General features: G+C 42.1%; 1 protein-coding gene across 3 annotated transcripts in view; it reads left to right on the top strand.

Annotated features, from left to right (window-relative positions):
• The window catches only part of chst11 (carbohydrate (chondroitin 4) sulfotransferase 11), a 68,475-nt gene that overhangs the window by 7,908 nt on the left and 34,777 nt on the right, over positions 1 to 25,790 (top strand). Inside the window, exon 1 of one of the 3 annotated variants that reach the window (XM_034578569.1) lies at positions 22,760 to 22,800. The exons of the other annotated variants lie outside the window; for them this stretch is intronic. The gene's annotated coding sequence lies outside the window, so the exon portion shown is untranslated. Of the gene's footprint in view, positions 1 to 22,759; positions 22,801 to 25,790 lie in introns of those variants that run through there. 3 annotated transcript variants of the gene reach the window in all.

The following is a 25,790-nucleotide window of genomic DNA, read 5'->3' as shown; positions in this document are numbered from 1 at the left end:
CCAAATTGATTTTTTATTTCAGGAACCTTACTGTACGTAAAATATAATATAATCTGTGAAACGAAAGTGAACAGTTTTTTAGAGCTGCCACTAAACGTCTCCGGGAAATCTTTCAGAGGAGCGTGTGTCCTTCTCAGGGGAGCAGAGCTCTGCTTAGCTCCCTTGTTCTCGAACCCTGGATCTGAATGCTCAACCTTTGTGTGCTATGAGGGAACATAGCACAGGCTTCTACAAAAACTTCAAGACTAGCCACAACTCCACATTACCAGACTCTTAGCATCACAGGCTGTAGATCACGTAGTGTCTTCCCCACTGTAAGTGCCACATCTTCCTGAATCTCTGTCTGAGTAATGCTTGGACTGCGGGTTGAGCAGTGGCCACAGCCTGAGGCTGACTTGTCATTCACTAGACTGAGCTGATGGCCATCTGTGTGAACGTCTGCACTTCATTATAGAGGCGATGACAGGGCTGTGCCACAGAGAGGAAGGCATGAACACACACACACACTCACAATTTATAGGAACTCACTTGAGATCTAAAATGTCTCATAAAAGAAGTAAACCTAGGATGTCCTTGTGGAGCCCAGGGAATCAGTTGGCACACAGGACACAATTAGTGTGGTGTTAAAATTTCAAGGACAGAGCTGCCATGTTCCTTATTCACTTCACTCCACTTGTCATGCCAGTATATGAAGGTTCGGCAAAAAAATAAACATTCTGAAAAAGTGACTACAGAATGTTTTTTCAGGAAAATACCACAGAAAAATACAGCATACACAGAAATAAACTACATTTCAACAAATGAACACTTGGCCCAAAAACAGGCTAAACAACAGTTTGATTTATAATGTATAATTTCTTTAGACGCCTAAATTTCACTGCAGCTTCAATAACTTATGGCGGGTTTTCAGCCCACGGCACAAATGCTGACACTGATAGTTCCGACTCTACACAATCAGTTCCACATCACCGTCCTCCATGCATCTCTTGTTCCGTCCAAACGAAAATAGAACGATAGAACCAAGATGCACTCGGCGGAGTCATGGCGGCTTAGACATCACATTACCCAACGCTGCCGCCCTCTGATCACAGTTCATAACATTCAGTATCAATCAATTACCAAAGAAATGTTAGAGTTTGTTCTGAATGAACTGACTCATTCATTAACTTGCATTTTAACCCATGATAATACTTGATAAAAGGGGGATTATGTCATGAACCTATTATATGTTTACCACTTGGTTACACTTGTCTGAGAATAGAAATACACCCACTCAAACACACAGCATTTGTACGAACATAAAGTAATTAACAGACACTGTTGGGAAACAACAGACAAGCAGGTCTGCCCTTCACAGTGTGAATATATGTGTACATGGCTTTCTATGGTTGTGAGGTCCCCACATATTAAAGCGGCTGTTTGAGGGTTCAGACTTGGTTTTAGGGTTCATTTGGAATAAGGTTTAGGTCTGAGTAGAGTTAGTCATTCAACTGTGAGGGGCTGTGTGTGTGTGTGTGTGTGTTGTGTGTGTGTGTGTTTGCACTCAGTCTGACACGCGGTGGAACATGGGAGAGCTGCCATCACCACACCATCTTCCCCTCCTGAGAACCACAGTGTCTGGAGAACAGGGGCCTGCTGTTGTCTGTGAAGTCAAATGGTGACATCTTAGAATCTTATTTAGCAAGCGTGTGAAAGGTGTGGCATGATATGTTCTCAGACCAGAGGTGATGAAGGTGGTGTCATTGTCAGCAGTGTTGCGAGAAAATCCTCATTGGCTTCATATATAATTGTAAAGTGGTAGTTTTAGATTTAGTCATATCCGACATGACTGTGAATTTAAAAGACTTGATGTCATATAACAGGAGATGTTCCAGGACGTTTTATCCTTTAAATGAAGCGGGTGATGTTCCAGAATCATCAGCTCTTGGATTTTTCCTTCTGCTCTCGGCTGCTTGTGTGACAAGTCTGTCACGATAGTCCAATAAAAGGTCAGGTGTGGCCCTCATTGTGGTTGTGTTCGCTTTATGTCTCTTAAAGTCCTGTACAGGCTTTTATTCAAACCTGGTTCATGCACTCCTGCCCTCCATGGCTTTATTATTACAATGGCTTCCTGTCGGTGTGTTTGAAGAAACAACACACCTTCGGCAAAATCAAGGATCCCAAGTATTTTACATGATGCTGCTAGCTGCCATAAAAACAAAAGAAACACAACCTGTTCTCCCCCCCCCCCCCCCCCCCCCCCCCCCTGTATTTTATGGAAACAGTTCAAACAGTAAAAGTAACCAAAACGAGGGTGGGACAATTTTATTCGTCATCACTACACCTGCCATTCTATCGGCTGGGGAATTTTTTACAGACTTGTTGCACAAAAAATTCCAAGAGCAGAGGAGAAATCAGAGAGCAGACATTTCACACGTGCACGGAAGTAGTGTCGGCACGAGAAATGCAGAAATGCAGGAAATCTAAGAACAAGGTATATTTCCTCTCTTTATTTGAATACAGACCCACTGTTTGTATTATAAGTTTGCAAAAAGAAAAGGTCAGGCATCAAGTTGTGGTGGGGGTCTGTGGCTAAATGTCTTATCAGCTGCACCCCTATGTGTGTGTGTGTGTGTGTGTGTGTGTGTGTGTGTGTGTGTGTGTGTGTGTGTGTGTGTGTGTGTGTGTGTGTGTGTGTGTGTGTGTGTGTGTGTGTGTGTGTGTGTGCGCGCGAGCTGACCACTGCCATGCTGTGTATGGTGGGTTCCCTGTAGTCATTATGTATGGCTGCCCCCTGCTCATCTGTAGGCTCCAGCAGCAGCAGCAGCAGCAGCAGTTGGAGGTGGGAATGTAATCACACCGCCGCTGCCAATAAATATTGATTTGGTTGTTAGGTTTTATCCCCGAGTAGTAAGTCGAGAGTGCGAGTGGTGCACGTTAGCCACATTTAGACATTAATAACAGGAGGGAGCAGAGGGCATTTTTAGGCGGTGACAGGACAGATTTCAGAGCAGATCTCAGAGGGCAAGGAGCCAGGGGAGAGTTTATTTGTGTGTGTGTGTGTTTGAGTAAGTGCAGGGTGTCTTACTAGGCATATATACTACGCCCCAAAAGAGATATATGTGCTCAGGAGGATAATGCAACAAGTGTGCATGTGTGTGGGGAAAAAAAGAGGGTGTGTTGGTGTCCTCGGCTGTCACTTGTACTGCATATGGAGAGTGAATTGCACTGTATTTAAGCGGAGGCGGGCGGAGCAGTGTCTCTACTCCAACTGTGACACTACGCAGTAACCGGGAGGGATTTTCCACTGCTCGTCCTACTCCCCTACTTCTTCCGACTCCATCTTTTCGAGATTAGCCTGCTTGCTAAAGAAAAGGAATAATCCATTCTCCCTAAACACTGCTGTCGTGTCATCAGTCTTTAGTAGTCTGGCCATTCTTGCAGGGACTAAGTGAAAAGTTCAGCAATCAATGTTTCATTGTAGCTACTTCTGTTCAGCGTGCCTAATCTGGTTTTCAGTACAAAAGATTATCAAGAAATTATGTTGGTTGCATTATGGGTATTTTTTACTACATTGGCCTCTTTGGTATTGATTATTCTTTTTTTTAAATCTCTGTCTTGTGACTTCTCTATCTGAATGGAATAACAGAATCCTTTTCAAATGACAAATATGTCGCACTCTGGACTAATTGCTGCCACTGAATATAGAAACTTGACACTGTCTCTTTCTTGATGCATTTCTCCCTGTATGAGTGTTGAAAGTCAGTTGCGTTGCCAGATTAAAGCCTCATTGCTTCTGAAGGCCTGACATGAAAACCTGACAGCTGTGATGTCTCCATTTCGCCAACTCATCCACAGGAAAAATGAAAAATACACCAATCCTTGAAGAGCCCTCCCAAACACTCGCAGTGACGTCTTTCAGGCTTTTATAATTAGTGACACTGATCAGAAGCTATTTTCCCGCTCTTGACAGTCTTGACAGTTTCCAGTTTCCAGCACAGTTGTGTGAAATTGCTTTTCTTTCAAAACGGACAACATGAAAATCCAAATCTGTGGACTTTCTCCAAATCGCTTCCCTCTCCTTTCTTCTCCTCCATGCACCCCTTTTTGCCATTATTGGTCCATCTGGGCTCAGTGTCAAGGGAGTTTTTCCAGCCATTTATTTTCTGCCAGCGTGGCCAGTTTGGCTACTGAAGTGGTGGATGCTGCCACCAGCCTGCTGCAGACTCCCCAGTGCACCACAGCAGCGTAGAGCCTGCTTTGCTGACCAGTGCAATGGAGACTCAAAGGCTCCTCTCATGTCCCTCCAAAGGGTCAGGGCGGACATGTTGGCAGGGCTGGCCAAACAAATTTTTCCTCATTTCTGACTCAGCAAGAAGTAAGCACACACCCACCCACACACACACACACACACCTCTCTTTATCATCCTTGAATATGGAGCTATAGTGTGACTTGACAGGGCAAAATTTGAGTCGACCTCTCAGAAAGTTTGGTTTTATTTTGAGAGCAACATTGGGTAATGAAGTGTTTGTCATATCTTGGTTTCGTTGACTTTCTGCCAGAGTTGGTGCTAAATTTAGCAATGGAAAAGGATTTTTCCTCCGAAAGCATGAGAGTGCAGTGTCCTGATGGAGGCAAAATCCACAGGAATGAACCCTCTCACCTCCCTAAGCCTGCCCAGTGCTGTCCCATCCTGTCCAAAGTCAAAAGCTGAGATGGGCCTAGTTAGTACTCGAATTTAAATTGAATGTAAGGCTTGAATAATAGAATTAAAAATAACCCCAAATGCACTTTCATTGACTCAAATGATCCCAGTGGCAGTGTCGGAGGAAAATGAGTCCTTATCAATGTAATCATTTCAAACCAAATCAAATTAGCACAAATAATGCTGACCTCTACCAGAGCATAAGGAAACAGAAGAAGCTCTGACGTTAGTTATGTCACATGGTTCAGTAAGCTTGGCAGTCATCACATGGACTGGTAGTGTGTGTGGGGCCAGGAGTTTCAAGAGTTACTGCTGCAAATAACGGCTGATTCCACAGATGGTGAAGATCAGACCAAGACAAATTGACCTGTTCAAACCTTGAATTAAAATCTGTCTTCATTGTGGCACAGGATACATTTGTGTTCACACTGCTAAATGACTGTGAACATTCATCCTGAATGTGGTCTGAGTGATTGGCCTCATTTACAACTACTACAATCCGCATCTATCAGACCCCATTTTGTCCGTACGTCACTTCTCACGCAAATGTTGGGATATATAAAAACAAAGTTGACGGGAGAATGTGCGCACTAGTACGGAAACTTTACGTCATGCATGTGGACATTATGGAGACGTGAAAATGGCGACCAGTGAACGTGACTGTGCTGTCAGGTGCATAGAGCGCACAGAGGTTAGGATACCACTTATGTGTGAAGTAATCTGTTGTCTCTGAATGTAGTAATCCTGCAGTTTTGGATGGTTAAAATACATACAGGCGATACAACAAGCTCCCTCACATTCTGACGATGAGAAGCAATATTTTTTCTTGGCTCCACCTTTAAATCTGACCACTTTTTTATTTCAGACGCTGTCCTCCCTGTCGTACTCACTCTCACTCACTGCATTAACCGCAACAGCAACTGAGTTACCACTCAGAGCATTTTCTTTTATTAATGATATTACTGCTGTGGCCACCAAACAATCTGTCTCTCCTCACCTCCACCTCACTCACAAGCTCCTGGATGTTGCAGAAAGCTTCTTCTCATTGTTTCAGGGCAGTAGTCCTAATAACTATCGTGGCAACTTTTAGTATGAATCCTACGCACTGTTTTATAGATGAGGTCCCAGGTCTGTGTCACTAGTCGTGTACAGATGAAACCAAATTGAACCATTGAACCAAATGTCTTGCCATGAACAATAATTGTTCATACTTCAGTTTACCTTTTACACAAGTCCCTTCTTTCTCTTTCTCTGTCATACTCCCCATGTAGTGTCTGTGGCCGGGTGTCTGGGACACACCAGTACACACCATGTCTGAACATGACTGGGGTGAAAGAGGAAAAGATGGATACAAGGAAAAAATTAAGAGGAGGGAGGACTCAGGAAGTAATGACAGCATTAAAGAGAGTGGAGGTCAGGCAAGCTGATGATTCAGAGTCCACAAGACACTAAGAGCAGATGAAAAGAGAAGAAATAGATATGCCATTTCTCTCAACATTTTCTTTTTTACAACTTATTGTAAATGGTTTGTATTTATATTGTAAATAAAGGACCAAATCTACAGATAACCCAACTTTGTTGGACTGGCAGCTTCTGTCTCATGCCCCCACTATTGCTTCCACTCATGTTTCTCAAGAGCAGGACCACATTTTCCCTAAACCCTGTTACTTCCTGTCATATAAACAAGATGTTTACTTTGTCAACTCTCTCGTGAATTGCTAAGTTTGCTTTCTTCCTGGCTTAACTAAAGGAAGATAAACATGGTGGCAGGGATTTCTTGTCATTTCTTGTCAGATTGCTTCCACTAAAACTGGAAAGATATCTATAGCAACATAGGCCAGAATGTATCAAATTAACCAATTCCAGTAAAGCCCCTTTTCCATGTCAAACCATCCTTTACTTTCTATTACTTCGTGTAGAAAGTCCAATGTTCCAAGTTTCATTCTCAATGTCTCCTTTTATTACTTAACAGCTTTAAGTAGTAGTTTTACATTTTATACTTCAGGATTAAGTGTAGTTCATCACTTTTTTCCCAATATGTCAAACTATGCTCTCATGTCTGTGCACTTATATGGAGCTGGAGCCAGGAGCTAAATACTAGATCTGCCTAAGTAAGACTGGAGGAAAGGACAAATTGGTTAAGAGTTAGCTGACATGCACCTACCACTCACACTGTATCTCATTTGTTGTGCATGGACAAGTTGTGATTGTATGAAGTGGAACTATTTACCCTTGGACACTGACTTAAGTCGTTTTATCATCCGTTAGCTGCTTCCACCTTCACGGACATGACAGTAGAATCCTCTTACCTAATTCTCAGCAAAGAAAAAAACTGGCTTACAACATGTATTTTGAAATTACTGTCTTTGCCTGTGTTTTGGACAATTTGGGAATGTTTGATCTGCCCTGAACTAAAAAGCTGGGTTTTACTGAAGGTTTTTTGTTTTTGCTATATAATAATCAGTGTTGCAAAGCAGGTTTTATCTTCTCTATACTGTAAAATGCAGTGCAGAGGCTTAGAGGCTTAGAGGCTCAGAACAGATGGACACACTTCCCCGCAATAACCACTCTTCACAGTCATTATTCTAAATAATGACGTATGGCTTGTTGACGTGAAAAGGCTCCAGCACACGTAGCCCTTTCAAACACAAGGCAGAGTTGTTTGTGAGTCTGCTTACGGTACGGGCAGAGTCAGAGCCAGACTCCAGCTAAACCACATCCAGACAAACACAGCACAACGTCATAATACCAGAGTGCTAATGACAGCTGTCTGTTCCTCTCCGCTCCACTGTCGTCGTCTTCCTCTTCTTTTCTCTTCTCTTCTCCCCTCTTCTATCTAACCCTAACCCACTGTTAAAGGGAGGACTTAAGCACAGCTGTCCCATCGCAGGCCAGTTGTATACCTTAGCTCTGGAATCACTGCTGCGCTGGCAAGTCAAACACACAATCCCACAGTAGCTTTGTCTGCAGATGTGTATGATGTTAATGCTTTTACGAAAACAAAGGGCTCTAGTAGATAATTTGGGACTGTATAAAAAAAGTCTCCTCTACACAAGTAAGGCTGGGGCAGCATCGTGTCTGTCTGGCTCTCAGGTGGAGGCGAGTTCTGAAGGTATTAGAGGTGGTTTAAGGACATAAGTGTGTGTTTAATGTCTTTTAGGCAGAGTTGTGTAAACTGGGAGATGATGGACAACTGTCATACTAAAAACGGTGTTTGTTCCTGGTGAAGAGGGGTCAATTCCTGATTGACCTCTGTACAGTACAGCGCCTATTATATATCATAAACAGCAGCTTTGGAGTGAAACGGCATCTGTGCTAACATACATTAAAATGGATCTAGGTGCTATGACATTTCTAACATGGAAGAATGTGTTTCTGTTAGTGGAGATGTGTTATGCACCGGTAGTACAGCACATGAATACGTTGTTAGTAGTAAAATCATGACGAAGTAACAGTGAAGTCAGAAAATGAAATCATGTATATAAATATGTATGTATATTTTTAAGAAAATAATGTCATATAGTAAAATTGCATTAACAATTAGATTAGAGACACTACATATTTAGATTAACCAATCATTCATCAGAATATGGTATGACATCATTATGAAATGCCATTATTCTGTAAAAAAGTTAGCATTGCCTATTTGGGGTATATACAGTGTGTATGCAGGGGAATGCATCGTTCCTCCAAATACCTTTCATTCCTAACTTCTGAATCACAAGATTCCTTCATTTGTTTATCGCTATGCATATAAGGGTAAATATGTTATACAATATAAAAAACATTCTTTTCAGATTTGTATGTGTTGTATGTATTGCAGTTGACATTTAACAGACTCTCCTCTCTTGTGCCTTCAGCCCAGGTGCTTTCACCGTTCAGCACCAGACAATCTCTGTGCAATCTGTCAATCTTGCACGTAAAGGCCCATCTGTCCTCTGCCTGTGTGAGCGTGAGAGAATTGTATATGCACCCTGAAGTTATCCGTCTGTGTGGCCCATGAATCATCATCGATGGTGATCAGGAGATATTTACGAGGACTAGCTGGGCATCTGTTGCCTGCTGATAGAAGCAGAGACGGATGGAGGGAGTTTCAGGTAGAAAAAGTGAAAAAGCATGATAGAGAGAGCTGGCAGAGGAGGCGGGGAAAGCAATGTGCAAAGCGTTTACACCTTCCTCCTACACCCAGCTTGCTTTGCAGATGGGATGGGGTTGCCATGGTGATGGGGAGAGAGGACTGTGATGGGTGCCGAGCCGTGTCCCGGTTGGCTGGGGTCGGTCTGACGCAGTAGTGTCGCGGAAGTGTGACTTCCGACAGGGAGTGCGTCTGGCAGAGCTCTGGCAGAGTCCGTCTTCTCTTCATGCGTTTGGTGTGGGGCTTGGACCACATATTAAATGTGAGGAAATGAAGATGAGGAAACGATTGCATCTAAGAATTTTTTTTTTTTATATCTATCATCACTGTTAGGCAGAAAGAGAAATGTCCAAAAGCTGCAGCCATGTTTACAATATGTCCGTTGTGTATTTTTGAGTTTATTTAATGGGGTTTCGAGAGGGTTTCATCATCTCAAGCGTGTCTAATTTTCTCAACCCATACAGAACAGTATATCCTTTCATCAGGGTTTAACTATGAAAATCACTAAATTTGTAGTCTTAAGGTTACCTCGTGGTGTTGGAGAGAGATGCAAAATTGAGTGTGACAGATAAGACACATTTTCATTGATTCAAATTTTTCCTATTTTATAAGTATATTATACAAGTGGACTTTATCACAGGAAAACATTACCTTGCTTCTTGATATGCTACAGTATCAATTACTGCTGTGTATTTTTAATCTTAACTGCAAACCTTTTACTTAATGTCATTAGGCTTACTAATAAAACTTTGGTATCTATGCAGTATAGAGGTGAAAAAAAAAAACTAAATGGTAAAAATAAAAAAATCTGAACATGACTTGAGAAAACCCTGTGCATTGTGGTACGAAAAATTTTCCGTACCACAAAAGTTCCCGTTTAAAGATCCTGCATGGGTTTCACATTAAAAGCCTGCCAGCAGCCCAAAGGGCATTATATTTGTGGTACGACTTTAAAGGGGACATATCATGAAAATTCCACTTTGTTAGTGCTTCTACACGTTAATGTGGGTATCTGGCATGTCTACCAACCCAAAAACTCTGGGAAAAAAACACTTGCGCGTTTTGTTATGGTTCCTCTAAGTCAGAAACGTCATGCTTGAGTGACTGGAATGAGCTTCCTGGGTACTGTGTCGTCACAATAAACTGGAAGTCTCCCTACATGGCCTTGGCCCACCCCCCACCTCATCCCCCCTGCCCCCCCACACTCGTTACGCCGGGTTTACACCGCGCAGCGCAGCGCCATTCTCAAGCGCGAAGCCGCCTGGCTGTTCACACGGGACGCGCATTTCTCCGCTTGTTGTTGTACCCGTTGAATGTCGGGGTTCGGGGGTAAATGATGGTCTTCATAGCCCCCCCCCCCCCCACCCCTCTCTTTCTCTCTCTGTCTGTCTGCTTGTGTGCTTGTAGTGGATGGGCAGAGGGGGACATTTAATTATGTGATTGGGAAAATTAAAACTCCAGGACAACAGAAGGGGAATACAAAGTATGGGATGCATATTTGATAATTTATATCATATAAAATATGTAATTTATATCGTTTAAAATCATGGGGGGAGAGGGGGGAGCTGGCTCATTAGCATTTAAAGGACTCAAAACAGGTCACTCTGTGGAGGGCTGTTTTATACAGGGTAAAAAGGGTGCTGTTTTAAATGATCCTTGTGGTATTTTGACCGAAGTATGTTACAGACATTTCATTAAGACCCCAAGGAACCATATCAACTTGTGGTAAAATGGGCATGCTATGTCCCCTTTAATGTGAAATCTAGAGGAAGTGTTTTATTTAACAATAAAGAAGCAAAGTAGAAGTGAGTTAAATTGATTAATGGGACATTATGTTGTTTCCACCTGGGGCTTACTCTGTTCTGAACAAATTAACTTTGCACCTCTGTTATGAAAACTCTGGAAACTCCAGCAATAACTTTATACAGCAATCCAGTTGGAAAATGTTTTTCCCCGTTATCTTTGCATTGTTATTGTATAGTGTATAGTTGATATATATTATATATCCTTTATTTGTTTCGACATGGCAGGACATAGCCCCAGCTATTTAAATCGAATCTCCATCATTTGATTAGCAGTTTTTATTTGAAAGTGTTTAGTATACTGGGTTACTCTCTATTTCTCAGACCTTATATCTGCCTGCATCTCTTCATGTCCACGTCTGTATCTTCTTTCTCTGATTCTAAGCTGTGATGACTTAGACATGTGTTTGTGTCTTGGTGCCATCGTGAATCGATTCCCCACACGTCCTCCTGCCAAGTCGTGGCTGCACTCAGCCGTAGATCGGACTCCGACAACCCAGACGGTGCCGCTCCGTAACCCTGCTCTGATCCTCTTTGGTTCCACCGGCTCATTGAGGTCTCAGTGCTCATGCTCAGTCAATTCAGCCCCTTCTCAAAGAGCTGCTGTCGTGTGAATCACAGACAGGACTCGATGTAAACCTGGTCTCTGGTGAGACAGTCCTTATCTTTGTTTGTCCTTCATCCACTTCAACAACCTGTTCATGTAACTCTGCTGCTGTAATAAATGTAATTACTCAAACAATACGTTGCTAATGAATATGATCCAGCCAGAGATTAGAATTAAGGCAAAAATATATTTTTAGGAGACTCTCTCTCTCTCTCTCTCTCTCTCTCTCTCTCTCTCTCTCTCTCTCACACACACACACACACACACACACACACACACACATGCATATGGGCACACAGGGCCATAATTTCCCCTGCTGTCTATTTTAGGAGGACTTGCAGTCCTGGAAAAAAACACACACACTGTAATTTAGAGATGCATAACTGCTGCAGTGTTGCAAGAGCAGGGAGCATTAAAGGTAGCTCGGTGCACTGAGGAAGAGAGCCAGACAGACAGTGCGGGACAACACACGTCCAGATGACTCAGTGCCTCTATCCTTCAGTTATGGCTCATTCAATTTAGTGTTATGTCCTCACAAATTAGCTGTTTGCATTTCCTGTTAATGCCTATATAAAGGATAAAAGTAACCTGCCCCATTAAAACAGCTATAATGGCTCAGTGCTGAGAGACAGATGTATATATCGCAGGCTTTTTCCTGCCATGCGGTCAGTGTGTGTGTCCTCTGCTCAGGATGGAGCTGGAGTCTGTCTCCCTCTGTCTGTGTCTGCGTTGGTGGGGAAAAGCATTAAACAAAGTGGCAGAAATATGTGTGCCCCCCTGTTAAGTCACCCTCCCCCCGCGGATGTCTCTGCGTGTGAAAGTGTGGGGTTATCAATCAATCAAATTTTAATTGTATTGTCCGTATTCACAAATCAAATTTGTCTCATGGGTTTAACAAGGTGCGACATCCTCTGTCCTTAACCCTCAACAGGAGTAAGGAAAAACTACCAAAATAACCCTATTAACATGGGGGGGGGGGGGTAGAAACGTCAGAGAGAGCCACATGTGAGGGATCCCTCTCCCAGGACGGACAGAAGTGCAATAGATGCCACGTGTAACTATGTGGTTATGGTGACGACCCAGAAAAAGATGAATTAAGTAAGTTTATTTCAAGAGCACGTACAAACACACCTTAGGCTGGCCAGAGTGCTGTACGAAGGGTGTCAAACTATATTGTAGAAAGTAAAAGAAAACCCCCCAAAGGAAAAAAATACTAACCCTAACTTTATTAACCTTAATCTTGACAACAGATTCAAATACCAGTGAGCCCAAAAGGCCAGTGAATAAAATGTGTATTAAGCCTAGATTTAAATGGAAAAACTGAAAACATTCTTTCACCTTTTAGCTTTAGTTGTGTCCATTGGACATGCATGAGAGATTTGTGTAAAGATCTAAGAGGCATTTGAGCTGAGTGCCGGTAAATAAGGTCGGTCAGATCAGATGGGGCCTGATTCTTTAGTGCCTTGAGAAGTAAGGTCTTAAATTGGATTCTAAAATGAACAAGGAGCTGAGAGAGACTGGGACTTGGCTCATACTTTTTACCGGTCAACGTCCTGCAGTCTGGAGAGTTAACGAATGAAGGGAATTACAATAGTCCAGTCGTTATGGAATGAAGGCGTGAATGACTTATTTCATATCATGAGAAGACAGAATTGACTCGAGCTTGAAAATGAACAGATAGTGGTTATTTGTCACAACACGATTTTGTTTGTTGATATAGACGCTTTTTAATCAAAGATAACCCCCAGATTTTTCCACATATGGGTGTGAATATACTTTAGATGGCTTCTGGGCTCGGAGGCATCAAAGATAATTACTTCAGTTATTTTACAGTTAAGCTGAAGGAAATGATTTGCCTTACAGCTTTTAATGTCCTCATCTATGAGAGGCTGTAGGGAATCAATAGATTTTAATCTGTGAATTAAAAATTGTGGGAGATGTTATACCTCCAAGTAATGTTTCCAAGATGAAGCACGCACTAGACATTGATTATATAGAAAGATTACGGCAAGTCTCCACTTACTGCCAATGTGCAATCTTTACATTTCACCCTGTTTTTTTTAGCCTCCAATGACTAATTAAAACCAAACAGGTCAATACATGAACACTTGCACATATATCAGTATGATGAGAACAGACTAAAATATCAGAAACCATCTCGGTGAAAAGTTGATTCAATGTGTTCTTAGATGTTTTTTGCACAGCCACACTCATATTTATATTTATATACTGTGCACACTATGGAGATGCACAACATGTCATTGTCAAATAAGTGATTCTATTCTATTCTATTCTATTATGTTCTATTCTAGTTTAAGTCATGTGAAGGGCTTTGAGCCCTGATTGGATCAAGGATTTTCTCCATTATTTTGAGACAAATGGTAATTAAAAAATGGGACAATAGTTATTTGAACATTTAATATCAATGTTATTATTATGGGTAGATAACTGTGTGTTTAAAACAGGGCCAGAGATTCAGTGAATAACATATCTGAACCAACAACATCATTTTCATCTGACACAAACACAGCAGTGTGACTTCACAACCTCCATTTGTTTGTCTGTTCATTTTTCAGCAGGATTACGTAAAAACTACCAAACTTGGTTTTACATTTTCTCTCATTTCTAAGGAGATAGTGTATGGATCTTGACTGAGTTTAAGGGGACTGTTGGGCCTTGGTGGAGGTATGAGCTCTACTGAGTGCCATTCCTGTTATCATAAGTAAAACTCAAAATGTGAAAATTGAGTTGTCTGTCTTCCCATCCATCAATTATACAAATATCAGGCATTCTGGCTTATCCTCATGGAAGAATCTCATCTAAATAATGAATAGCAGCATTAAATGAATGATCCACAAACAAGTAAAACATGTTTGAATATTTTCAAAACAAGTTCTAACACGTGAGAAGAGTCCGACGAAGGTCCATTTTGCAAAGCTGTAGCGACAAACTCAACCCGAACCGATCTGTTATCTCTGATGACCCACAAATCAACAGCAGACCTGTTTATATACGATCTGAGCAGTAATTAAAGGCTCAGGGCTGCTGCTGAACAGTGAAGACAATAGTTATGAGCACAGGATATAGTCAGGGCACACAATGGCAAGAAGTAATAGATGATAATGAAATACAGACTGCAGAAACACCTTCCATAATTTCGAGTTATGTTCTCGTTTCCCCTTCTGCTTAACCAACACCATGGCACAGTTGCACTTACACATCTGCTGGCACAGCTAGGGCACCATCATTACAAATCTTTCATTTAATATTAACTGTCCCTGCCTGTTTGTATATACTAACAAATCCCAATTCATGAATTAGAACAGATACAGAGAATACACTGCAGAGAGATTGATTTCATTTGCCTGAGTACTATAACTATTGTATAATATTAGAACCAGCCCTGTGATAATCCATCTAACATACAATAATTCTGCCACTGACAGCATATTTGGAGTAAATTATGTTGTTCCCTCCATCGCTGCTGTTAATGGGGTGGGGTGAGCTCATGTGATTGGTCATTACTGAAACTGCTGAGTCTGTATTTCCTGCACTAATAATGTATTCACATTGCATCCAGCTGCTCTTGGTTGCAGCTGGTTTGAACAAGTGCCTGCAGTCACCAAAATGGGAAAAAATAGCTTCAGACCCTCCTCATATTAGAGCCTCTTCATATCATTGTGCTCGTGCGTCGTTACTGAACTCAAGTAACGCTTCAACTTCTGTTCTCCTAAAAATGGCAGATCACTTAATAAAGACAACACCTTCTCACCAATTGTGGGAGTGTGCGTGGGTTTAGACAAATTCTAAGTATAATGAAGAGGGAATAGAGAAGAAAGCCTAAAAGGTAATAGGTTCATTTCATTTGGAGGCGTAATAAGGAATTGATTTCCCTAAATGTAAGCGGAGATGAAAGCAAAATGCGCTCCTTAAGAGCAGCTCGCTCTGAAGGAGCTAATGAAGAAGAAAATAACAACATGCACTCCTGCACGTGAGCGGGAACACGGCGTGATAAACAACCCATTTAAAGTGTCTACGTTGCGGACACACACACACACACACACACACACACACACACACACACACACACACACACACACACACACACACACTCTCACACACACACACACACACACACACACACACACACACACACACACACACACACACACACACACACTCATCTGCTCTTTTCACCTGGCTGGAAAACAATTTCAAGGCAATGAGGAAGACTGTGTAAATAAATAATATGACTCATCCTTATCTCTCCAATGCAATGTGCTTGTTATATACACACTTTTAAATTGACACACTGATGCAATCCCACTGGGATCTTATAATATTCATCAATATTATTATTGTTATTATTACATTTTTTTAGCCCCATCCATCCATCCATCCATCCATCAGTCTGCCAATCTGTTTTGTCTAAATGTCTAGGCGCGGTCCCCTGCCTTCATTTTCCGGGTATTTTCCTGTTGTTGTGAACACATCTGACCCAGACAATCTCCTGCTGTGTTCTCCATATGTGAAAGGCAAACCGTGGAAAATGTCTGGATCTAATTTTCCCGGCAGAAAAGTGGCTGCAGACACTGAATCACAGCAGAAGCAGTAAAGTGAGGAGAGAGGACGGAAACGGTCTCTTATCTCTTGACAAGACAGTATTTAATTGTAATTTCAGATTCTCCAAACCATGTTTCATAAAGATGATGAATGGAGCTCCATGTCGTAGCATATGTATCAGGGGTACAGAGAGGTCCAGACAAAAAAAACGTCTTTAAGCAAATAACATTATAATATCAAACTAGCGTTAGTTCAATATTCTGTATATGAAATATTAGATAGAATCAAGATCTGTATGGAGTTAACAATTAATTGTCAAAAAAAAGATAGTTTAATGCTAAGTATTTTTACCACATTTATTGCCACTTTCACTTTGAACTGAAAGGATTAAACACATACTGTAATAAAAAAGAAATGCACTTCTCAACAACTGAGCAGCTTTAACTCATTCTTCTCTCTTTATTTTGTCCCTCTTATATCCCCACCCCACATTTCTTGTTCATTGCGAGAAGTGCAGCTCTGGCTTGTCCTGTCAGGATGTTAAATCGGAGCTGGCATGGTGTAGTGCTGTTACATTGCTCTTTTTAACAATCCCCACTGTTTCAGAACACGTGAGTGTGCTCGGAACTGCCCTCGGAAGAATGAACAGTTAAGAGTCTGTCCAGTCTTGATTAAAACTCTTGTTTTTCCTGGTGTATGTGTCTGACTGACTTCACTTGGAATGCTCATCAGAATTCACAGCTCTGATTGGCTGAGTGGCATCATTTGAGATGACTTACAAAGCATGCAATTGATTAATTATAATGGTCTGGGGTTTTTTAAGGTCTTGACCCTTAAAAGATAATAGATACTGTATATTATATTAGGTCACTAATATCCGCACTGCGCTCTGCCTATTAGTGACCTATGAAATTTATGATCAATATTTCTCCACTCATAAATTTTTTCATGATTTACGCGAATGGCTTATACATTTTTTGAAATTAGAATTAATCTAGTTCCTAATTATACTTAAATAATTCACTACCAGCCAGCTAGAAAACTCACAAAAGTATACAATAATTTAAAATGAGTGTCTATGAAGAAATTGTAACAAATTCAGGCTTTAACGGCCATTTATTCACCTGGAGGTGGCCCCCCATTTTCTCATTGGCTCCATCCTTGTGGAAAGCCCTGGTTGTACGACTTCGAGGGAGCCACCAATACCATGTCCAACCATTTGAACACAAACATGCCTTTGGGTTATTTTCTGAAATGACTGATGCAGTCTCACGCCGTTGATCACTAAAGATCACTAGAAAGAGCTGCAGGGTTGTTTTTATGTGAGCACCTTCTCGTTAGTTCTCAGCAGCCCCAGACAGCAGCAGTATCTCAGTTTAAGTGTATGGCCAAACACACACTTCCCCGACACTGCCCAATGGTTAAGGCCTTTATAATAACAGACCTCTGAGTGTCCAACTTGTTCGCACTTCAAAGGCAGCGGGCTGTGATTGGAGGAGGGAAAGAACTGTGGCATTGTGCCAGAACTGTCCTATTTCCCCTCCAATCATTTCTGCTTTCTGCCTGAGCCCGAACGTGTATTTCAGGACGGGTCAGTGATAAATAATGATATTCAGGAGAAATCACAGACAAAATAATCAGCAAAAATACTCTTTCATTTCTTGGTTTAAGGTCATATCATTTCACAAGTCACTATAACTTTGCAAAAAAAAAATACTCAGTAAAGTTTAGCTCAAAGGACTGGGAAGTTTTGTAATTTGGGTGAGCTTCGTTCAGGTGATTTTTCCCTCTATTGCATTTCCTCCTTGACCTCTAAGAGCACCCCCCCCCCCAACCCACACACACTCAACTTCTGCAGTGTAGCTTGTGCTGGCACTGCAGGTCAAATCTAACTACGATCAACCGGTCGATTCACCGTTGATGGTTTTGCTGTGGACGTTTAGCAGCCAATTGCGGAGCCCCCACCCCCCCGGGGCCCCCCCCCCCCCCCCCCCCCCCCCCCCCTTACACTCCCAGTGAGCCCGACTGCTGAGGCGGTGTTAGTGTAAATCAATCCCATTTCTCTCCCTGTCAGCGCCTGTTTTCCACTGGTGCAACTGGGCTCACACTGGCTCCTTCCTCCTTCATTTTATGCCTCAGCAGCATCCGTCGCACAGACCAAAAAGCAAATAGAGAACAGCATTGCAGCTGTGGTGTCATCTGAACAGAAGGCTGGCTTCAACTGGTGTTCAGCTCGAATCTCATCAGCAAAGCTGCAAAGTGTCAGCAGGGCTCAGTGGTTTCTACACTGACAGTTCCTGTCAAAATCAGAATGATGAAATAACATTGGTTTCGATTATTCTTTAAAAAAGCTTGGTCACAGATTATATAAACTGTAACATAATCAATATTATTGAAACACATGTATTGGTTTGGTACACGTCTGCGTTGAGGTTAGATAGTCACCACAACTGTGTTTTTTCGCATATTTTATACTAAGTTTACTCAAAGGGACTTCAGATATATCATATGTAACAGTCATTATTATTTGCCCTGTCCACCTTCCTAGCCATCCAAGTGATGCATTTAGTTACTTGCACCTGAAGTGTGTTGCATTCATAGTCTACATGGTCAAGTCAAAATCCATAAGAGACACATTGATCATACACAACTGTCATGAACAGGGTCTCAAACAAACAAACAGGCTCAATTTAAAGTCTACTTAGTCGCGAATTTTTAGACCTTCAACCAAATCTTAAGGTGTCATGCCTCAGATGGAGCTCACCCCAGTTACTGGATGTCAACTAGTGTTTTCAGTTTAACAATGACCCAACATGTCTTGGGAGCTTAAACAAGACTCTTGTATGTCTGTGCTTCCAGACACACAGTATAGAGATACACATTACAACACAATGATAATGTTAAAGGAAAATCAATGTGTACTGTGAAGCATGACCTAACTCGAGCTAATTTCACGTCTCTGCAAGTTAATTTTCACAGTGCACTGACCTGAAGTGAAACTAACGGCCGCCTTGCAGACAAGAAAAACAACATCAGCTGCAGGCGAATGTAAAAACCATGCAGCAGAACCCCTATCGGTTCCTTAGGCCTTTAGGTTCTTTAACCGGACCAGTCCGTGCTGCTGCTGCTGTGATCTACGAGGCCTTTTCAGCCTCAGGCCACAGAACACAGACAGATAGCCCGACTGGGATTGACCCCTGTATTCTGTCTTGAACCCCACCCCCCCAGTCCACGGTGAAGATTAAGAGGTAACGATTGTAGAGCTCCAGAATGCTCTGATGCTCCGCTCTGCTCACTGTGTGTATGATATATATGTGTAACCAGCCTTTACAGTTTTATCTAGATTGATCTTTCTTCCTTCTGTCTCAGTATCTGTTTCAGCCCCTGTTTTCTCTCCAAGGCCTTGCCAAGACCGAACCTCTCTTTCTATATTTAGTCCCAGAGGCCAGCTGTGGCTCTGCGTTGGCTCTGAGCTGCGCTCCCGCAAAACCTTTAATCGTGTGGGCCACACCCCGAACAGGAGCTGTATGAATGAGATGCTGGCAACGGGAGAGAGAGGAGAGACTGTACTCTGTCACAAAGGACAAGCTTAAAAGTAGATTTGAAAGAACGTGTGTGTGTGTGTGTGGGGGGGGGGGGGGGACTGGGAGAGAAAAGCAAAGAATGAGCCTGTAAAGCAGCTCATTAGCTTTGTGCCGAAATCTCATTTTCTGCCTCCGAATGGAAAAAACAGAGAAGAGAAAAGAGAGAAAGCTGGCACACAGATGAGCAAGGGTTACCGCGACCACACTCATTTATATCCCTGGGAGGACTTTCAAAAGCTCCCCTTCAGTTGGTTTTCCTTTTGCTGCAGATGCATCATAAATGCCACGTGGGTTCAGTCAATTTTAATTTTGTTTGATGTGATAAAAAGCCGATTTTCTATAACCATTATTCACCGAGGCAGTCAGCTAGATTGCTAAGGTTCATTACACTGCACACGGCCAACATTGTTTGGGATAATTCACGTTATTTCTAGGACCTAGAAGCGGCTGCGGCTGCTTCAGAGACTCCACTGGCTCAAATTGAACGAGAGGGAATCTGAGATAGACTCGGGTTTCTCGTTGAACATTTATAGTAATATGATGTTAACTCTGAAATGTTTACTTATGTGCGCACTGCTGACACACAGTGATGACAGAGACAAGCAAGACTAAACTGTGTAGGCTTTCCCTAAACCTTAGCAGATGCGGTCCACTTGATTTAGAAACCCACATTAAGAATACAGGATTTTGATATTAGGTAAAACAGAACTTTACCATGTGTACTTAATATCAAAGACACGAAAACATAAATATCTCTTCACCTCTCAAATGTTAAATTAAGCTATGACAGGGTGACAAACTGGCAAAATGTAGACAATGTGACACTTATTGTGAATTTGAGAGCATAACACTTTTCAACAATCAGGTTCTGGGTCATACATTTAGATCCATCAGAGAGGCGGCAGAGAGCCGTCTCTTCAGAGACCAGATGTGTTTTCAGTAAACATAACTTGGAACATTTTGGGTTTTTTTTATTTTTGTCTTTGTGATGCCATCTCTACCACTCCCACCACCTACACGTCTTACCACAGCTGAGCAGATCACATTTCTGGGGCCAGACGTGTAGAAGTGTGTGTGTGTGTGTGTGTGTAGATTCAAGGCCTTGTTGTGTGTGGTTTACATGTGCACAAGCCTGCTGACTCCCCTGTCTATATATACATGCTGACACACCCATATTAACCTTGGTTTGGGTCGGTCCGAACGTTAATCCACAAATGTTCTTATCCTGAAGGGCACATGTTCTAACAGCTTGTCTTGCCTTGTTAACGTATTTTGTGAATATGCCTACATCGGACTTTAGCCCTCTTCTCTGTGGGTTGATGAAAGGCATTCTGGGAAGTGAAGGAACCCGCTAACTGAAGCAGAGAATGTGAGTGTATGTGGGTATCTCAAAAAAAGTTAATTACAAGACATCACGACAGAAATAAATCCTGGCACGCACCTAGTAATGTTGTTCAATGCATCAGCAACAGGTGGTGGATTTGTCCTTCAACCTGATTTCAATATAAAGTCAAATTTGGCATATTTGCAGGAACAAAATGACAGGTCCAATATTTTTTAAGAGCTCTGCATCTTAGATAAACCAACTCTTTGGGTCCCGATACTGATGCCAGTGTTTGATTAATGAGCTGTATGCCTCACTGTGTGGAGGTTTGTTCAGTAGATTAAATTGAGAGAATTGGTATGATTTAATTAATGGTATGTGATGGTTAAGATTGGTGAGCGATATGATGTAGGTGTGGTATGACATCTGTGGTAAGTGATCAGATATTATCCTATTTTAGTGGACATTGAAGTTGACCAAGTGAACCAGATGAAGCACTTCTTTCTTTAGCCACATTCCGAAGTGTCCTTGGGCAAGATACGAAACCTCAAATTGCCCCTGACGGCTGTGTATGAATGGTGTGTGATAGAAAAGGCACTGTGGATAGAAGCGGGAATACGACTTGTACTGTCAAGCACTGTGAGCGGTGGATAAGACTGGAAAAGTACTACATAAAGTCTGTTCACCATTTACACGTACGGTTCCAATGGTATGAGATTTTCATGGAACGGTAAATGCCACTGAAGTACTACAATGAATTGTAGTGAATTGAGTTGTGGGTTCTAAATTAATTCCTTTTGCAAGTGATTTGTCAGAGTTGCTTTAACTGGTCAGAGCTACCGTCTTTATAGAAAACAAGGGGTAGAGTGGTCGTCCTCCAACCAGATGGTTGGTGGTTCAATCCTCAGTCTTCTGCATCTGCATGCCGAAGTGCAAGATACCGATCCCCTAAACGGCCCTTCATAGATGTTGAATGCACTAAAACGTAAGTCGCTTTGGATAAAAGCATTTGCCAAATGACATGTAATGTAATGTAAAAAACATCGTCCAATAGTTGGAGTCGTTGTCACAGTTGGTGACAAAGAATGATCAAAATAAAGTGAGTGATGTGTGAGACAGAGAAGAAGGAGTGAGGGAATAAGTGTCGGGGTCATAGATACTAGCTGTAATAAGGCCTTTGAAATGATAAATGAAACTTACTTCACCTCAGTTACGGTTGATTTATGAGAATATAGTGTGGAGACACCACATTGTTGGAATCCTAAATTGAGTTGTTAGTAAGTCTTGTCAATAGGACCTTGAGTTCCTGCGGCACTAAACAGATGTCTGACTTCTACTTGTGTAGATGGTTCAATACTTTGGTCCTTTCTCTTCTTACGTATTAAAATACCGCTGCTTCTGACACTGACAAATATAATTCCAATTCTCATCTTAACCTCAGATTCCATTCTAATCACTAATCTTGCTTTACGAAGAAGTGAAGATTAGCATTTCTCAAAGTCTGAAATTCAGCCTGCTTTTCTCGAGGACAGAAAAGAACACACACCAACAGTGTTTGTCCAGCACATCAGATAGATGGAGCCCCTACATTTACCCAAACACAGAAATGACCCAAATGAAAAATGAGGAAAACAAGCATGACAGTGACGGACTCTTTACCGAGGCCTTCAGGTGACGTATGGAGAAAAGAGCACTGCAGTGTGAAAGAATGTCGATACATCAGTGGCTGTCAGACATCCCTCCACCTGAACAGCTGGCATTGGGGTGACATTGGCTTCTGACAGGGAGAAATACTGTTTGCTTCGCAGCCTTGTACCGTGCACACACACAAACACACTCACACACACACACACACACACACACACACACACACACACACAAGCTTGTTCTTTGTCAGAATGTCGTCAGTTATTTTGCACCCATCTTTTTTCTGCTGACTCGAGCTGACCACCCCCCACCCCCCCACACACACTCTCCCTCTCCCCTCCTTTCTGTTGAAAGACTCACTGTACAGCACGCAGTGACGTAGATCAAGGCGTTGTATCAACATATCGCTAATGCTGAGCTGACGTCAGCCCGGCACTCCACAAAGAGTGCTTGGTGAGCGGCAAGCGCTCCGATCTACAGACATGTGTTTATGCTTCTGTATGTGCTGTGTAGTTCATTTAATCACAAAGACAAAACGGACACTTGATTCAGGTGGTATTTGCATGTTTGAACCTAATTTAATAGAATTTAATAACATTCTGGTTGTTGTAAGAAAGCGCACACACAGCATAGTTGACTGTGGCCGCTGTGCACTACGACAAATGCTCACACGGTCAAAAGAAGCCAGGCAAACAAGAAACGACCCTGCCTCTCCGAAGAGATTTCCGAAGAGATTTTGTTGTCAGGAAGCAAATTGGTCAAATATACTGTGGATTTGTTTGGTTTTACCCGTCAATAGCTGTAGAAAGTTTTGTGATTGAGGTCACGAGGAAAATCGGTATTGGTTTACGACAGAACATAAACAAATATACACAATTGTTAACAATAGACGTTGTGACATTGTCCCACGAGAAGTTTTGAAAAAAACAACCAAAACCCCCCCCCCCCCCCCAAAAATGTGATTTTCTCTGTCACCCCCGATTGATTTGAAGAGCCTGCTCTGTATTTCCTCATGACGATTAGTATAACGACTTTTAAAATATTCAATGCAGACTTAATGAACTTAAAATTCTGATGATATTGTTGCATTTTGACAAACTGCAACTTTTGAATGAAAAAAGCACAACCATTCTCTGTCAGGGTTTAATACTATGACCTTTATTTGTTGTTTCAAGTCAGGTCTCGACTTAGCGCCAAGATCAGCATAATGTTTCAAGGACACAGTGACTCAGCCTGAGCCTCAACTCATCCCACCGTGGGAGAAAATAACCTTTGGAAAAATAATGGTTGGCACAAATATGAGACTTGCTATTGAACATGGTTGAAGTTAATGGTTTTTTGAGGCATCATTCATATTTGATGGTCACAACTAAGCACTTAACAGCCAGTCATCATATCAGATGTTTGATGGATCGTACAGGAGGCATCAGAATTTAACATCATACCATATTGGGCTCAGGAGGTAGAACAGTCTCCCCTATGGGTCCCTGGGCATGATACTGAACCCCAAATCACCCCCAACGGCTGTACCGGCAAGCATTGAGAAAGTGCTGCACATAGATGCATTGTATGAATATGTTTGTGAATGAGTGGGTTGGAAAAACTGTATTGTGAAGTGCTGTGAGTGGTCATCAAGACTAGAAAAGCACACAGACCATTTACTTATTTAATTCCCACAGCACACAATGCTCCCTCCAGAGAAGGCTCACAAGTCAGGTATTCTGTCCTATGCTGTTTGTGTTTATTCAGCCAGCTTGAATGAAATATGGGGAAATAAGCACGACCTCATAAAAGGCAAATAAGCTGCTTGACGCATAAGAAAAGCAGATGTTTTTTTTATTTAAGCATTATATGGTGGAGCTGGAAACATGACTGTTGAGATAGGTGTCGGAAAGAGGCACGGCTTAGCGTAGTAGTGTTATGGCATTGAGTTGAAGTTCAAGGAAATACAGTAGTCATACTAAGAACCTCACGTAGCAGCTCTGCAGCAGACACACTCCCTGTGTGAACAACAGATGTGCACGAGACACAGCAGATCAGCAACACAGCTGTCACATGCTGCACACGCACCCAGTATGGCCCGGGCATAACACATTTTGTATCAGAGTTTCAAGTCTTTCTTACTAGAAGCTAACGTTACTCTAAAAGCCAAATGGACAATCTACTATAGCAATTAACAGTATTACTCATCAATTGAAACATTTGAATGATGTATTCTGTGGCTCTGGAGGAGCTTTATCAAGTCGAATAAAAAAGAACCTTGAGGATGTCTCGCAACCATCCATCCATTTTCTTTCGCTTATTCGAGTTTGGGTCGCAGCAAGCTAAGCAGGGTTTTCTAGACCTCCCTCTCACCAGCTATGCTTTCCAGCGCCTCCTGGGGGATCATGAGGTATTCCTCGGCCAGATATTATTAATAATTAATAATAAATGTATAGCACCTTTTATACAAGAAATGCTATGTAACTTGGTCCTCGCCCATTCAGAGCCTTGTATGTAAGGAGGAGAACCATAAAGTCTATCCTGTGTGTAACAGGTGATCAGTGCAGAGCAGCTAGAACTGGACTACTGTGTTCTCTCCTCTTGGTTCTGGTTCACAGCCGAGCAGCAGAGTTCTGAATGAGCTGGAGTCGCTCTATTATTTTCTTCGGGAGGCCTGTAAAAAGTGCATTACAGTAACCCAGTAGGCTAGAAATGAAGACATGAATCAGATGGATATGTAATCACCTCCAGCGAGCTCTGGGTTTACCCCGAGGTCTCCTCGCATTTAGATGTGCCTGGAAAGAAGGCCCCCAGGAGGCCTCCTAATCAGGTGCCTGAACCACCCTAACTGGCTCCTCACCCTCCTCAGCCTTAGGAGAGAGATCATTTGGGCTGCTCGTATCTGCGATCTCATTATCTAAATCACTATCCTAAACTCCTTCACCATTGGTGAGGGGTAAATTAGATTGTCTGGTAAATTATAAATCTTTTCTTTGCAACTCAGCTCCCTTTTCAACAGTCTGGTACGATCCCCACTTTACTGCTGACACTGCACACATCCACCTGTCCGTCTCGCACCCTTCATTCATGGACAAGAAGTGGACAGTTTATGCTGACCTACCTCTAACCTGCAGTAATCCTTCCACCAGCTGTAAACACTGACATAGTGTGACCAATTTGAACTGTTGTCACGTACACTTTCCCCCTGTGTAGGTGCCAAATCCTCTCGTTATACCGTGTGTGTCCACATTGTGTTATCTTTCTTAATTGCAGAGTTTGATTGATTTGTTTAATCATTTGGGCCATACAGAGCTGTGTGTGTGTGTGTGTGTGTGTGTGTGTGTGTGTGTGAGAGAGATGGGTTGAGTAGTAGTTGGACTCTGAGTATTTACCAGCATGTTATTTTAATAATCATCCTGTAATCAATGTGTCTTATGAGTTACATTAAGACACAGTGCCTC

Source organism: Hippoglossus hippoglossus, chromosome 23 (genome assembly GCF_009819705.1).
Source record: "Hippoglossus hippoglossus isolate fHipHip1 chromosome 23, fHipHip1.pri, whole genome shotgun sequence".
NCBI classification, from domain to species: domain Eukaryota; kingdom Metazoa; phylum Chordata; class Actinopteri; order Pleuronectiformes; family Pleuronectidae; genus Hippoglossus; species Hippoglossus hippoglossus.
The sequence above is the reverse complement of the archived record's forward strand: the minus strand, read 5'-3'. Positions and strand labels throughout refer to the sequence as shown.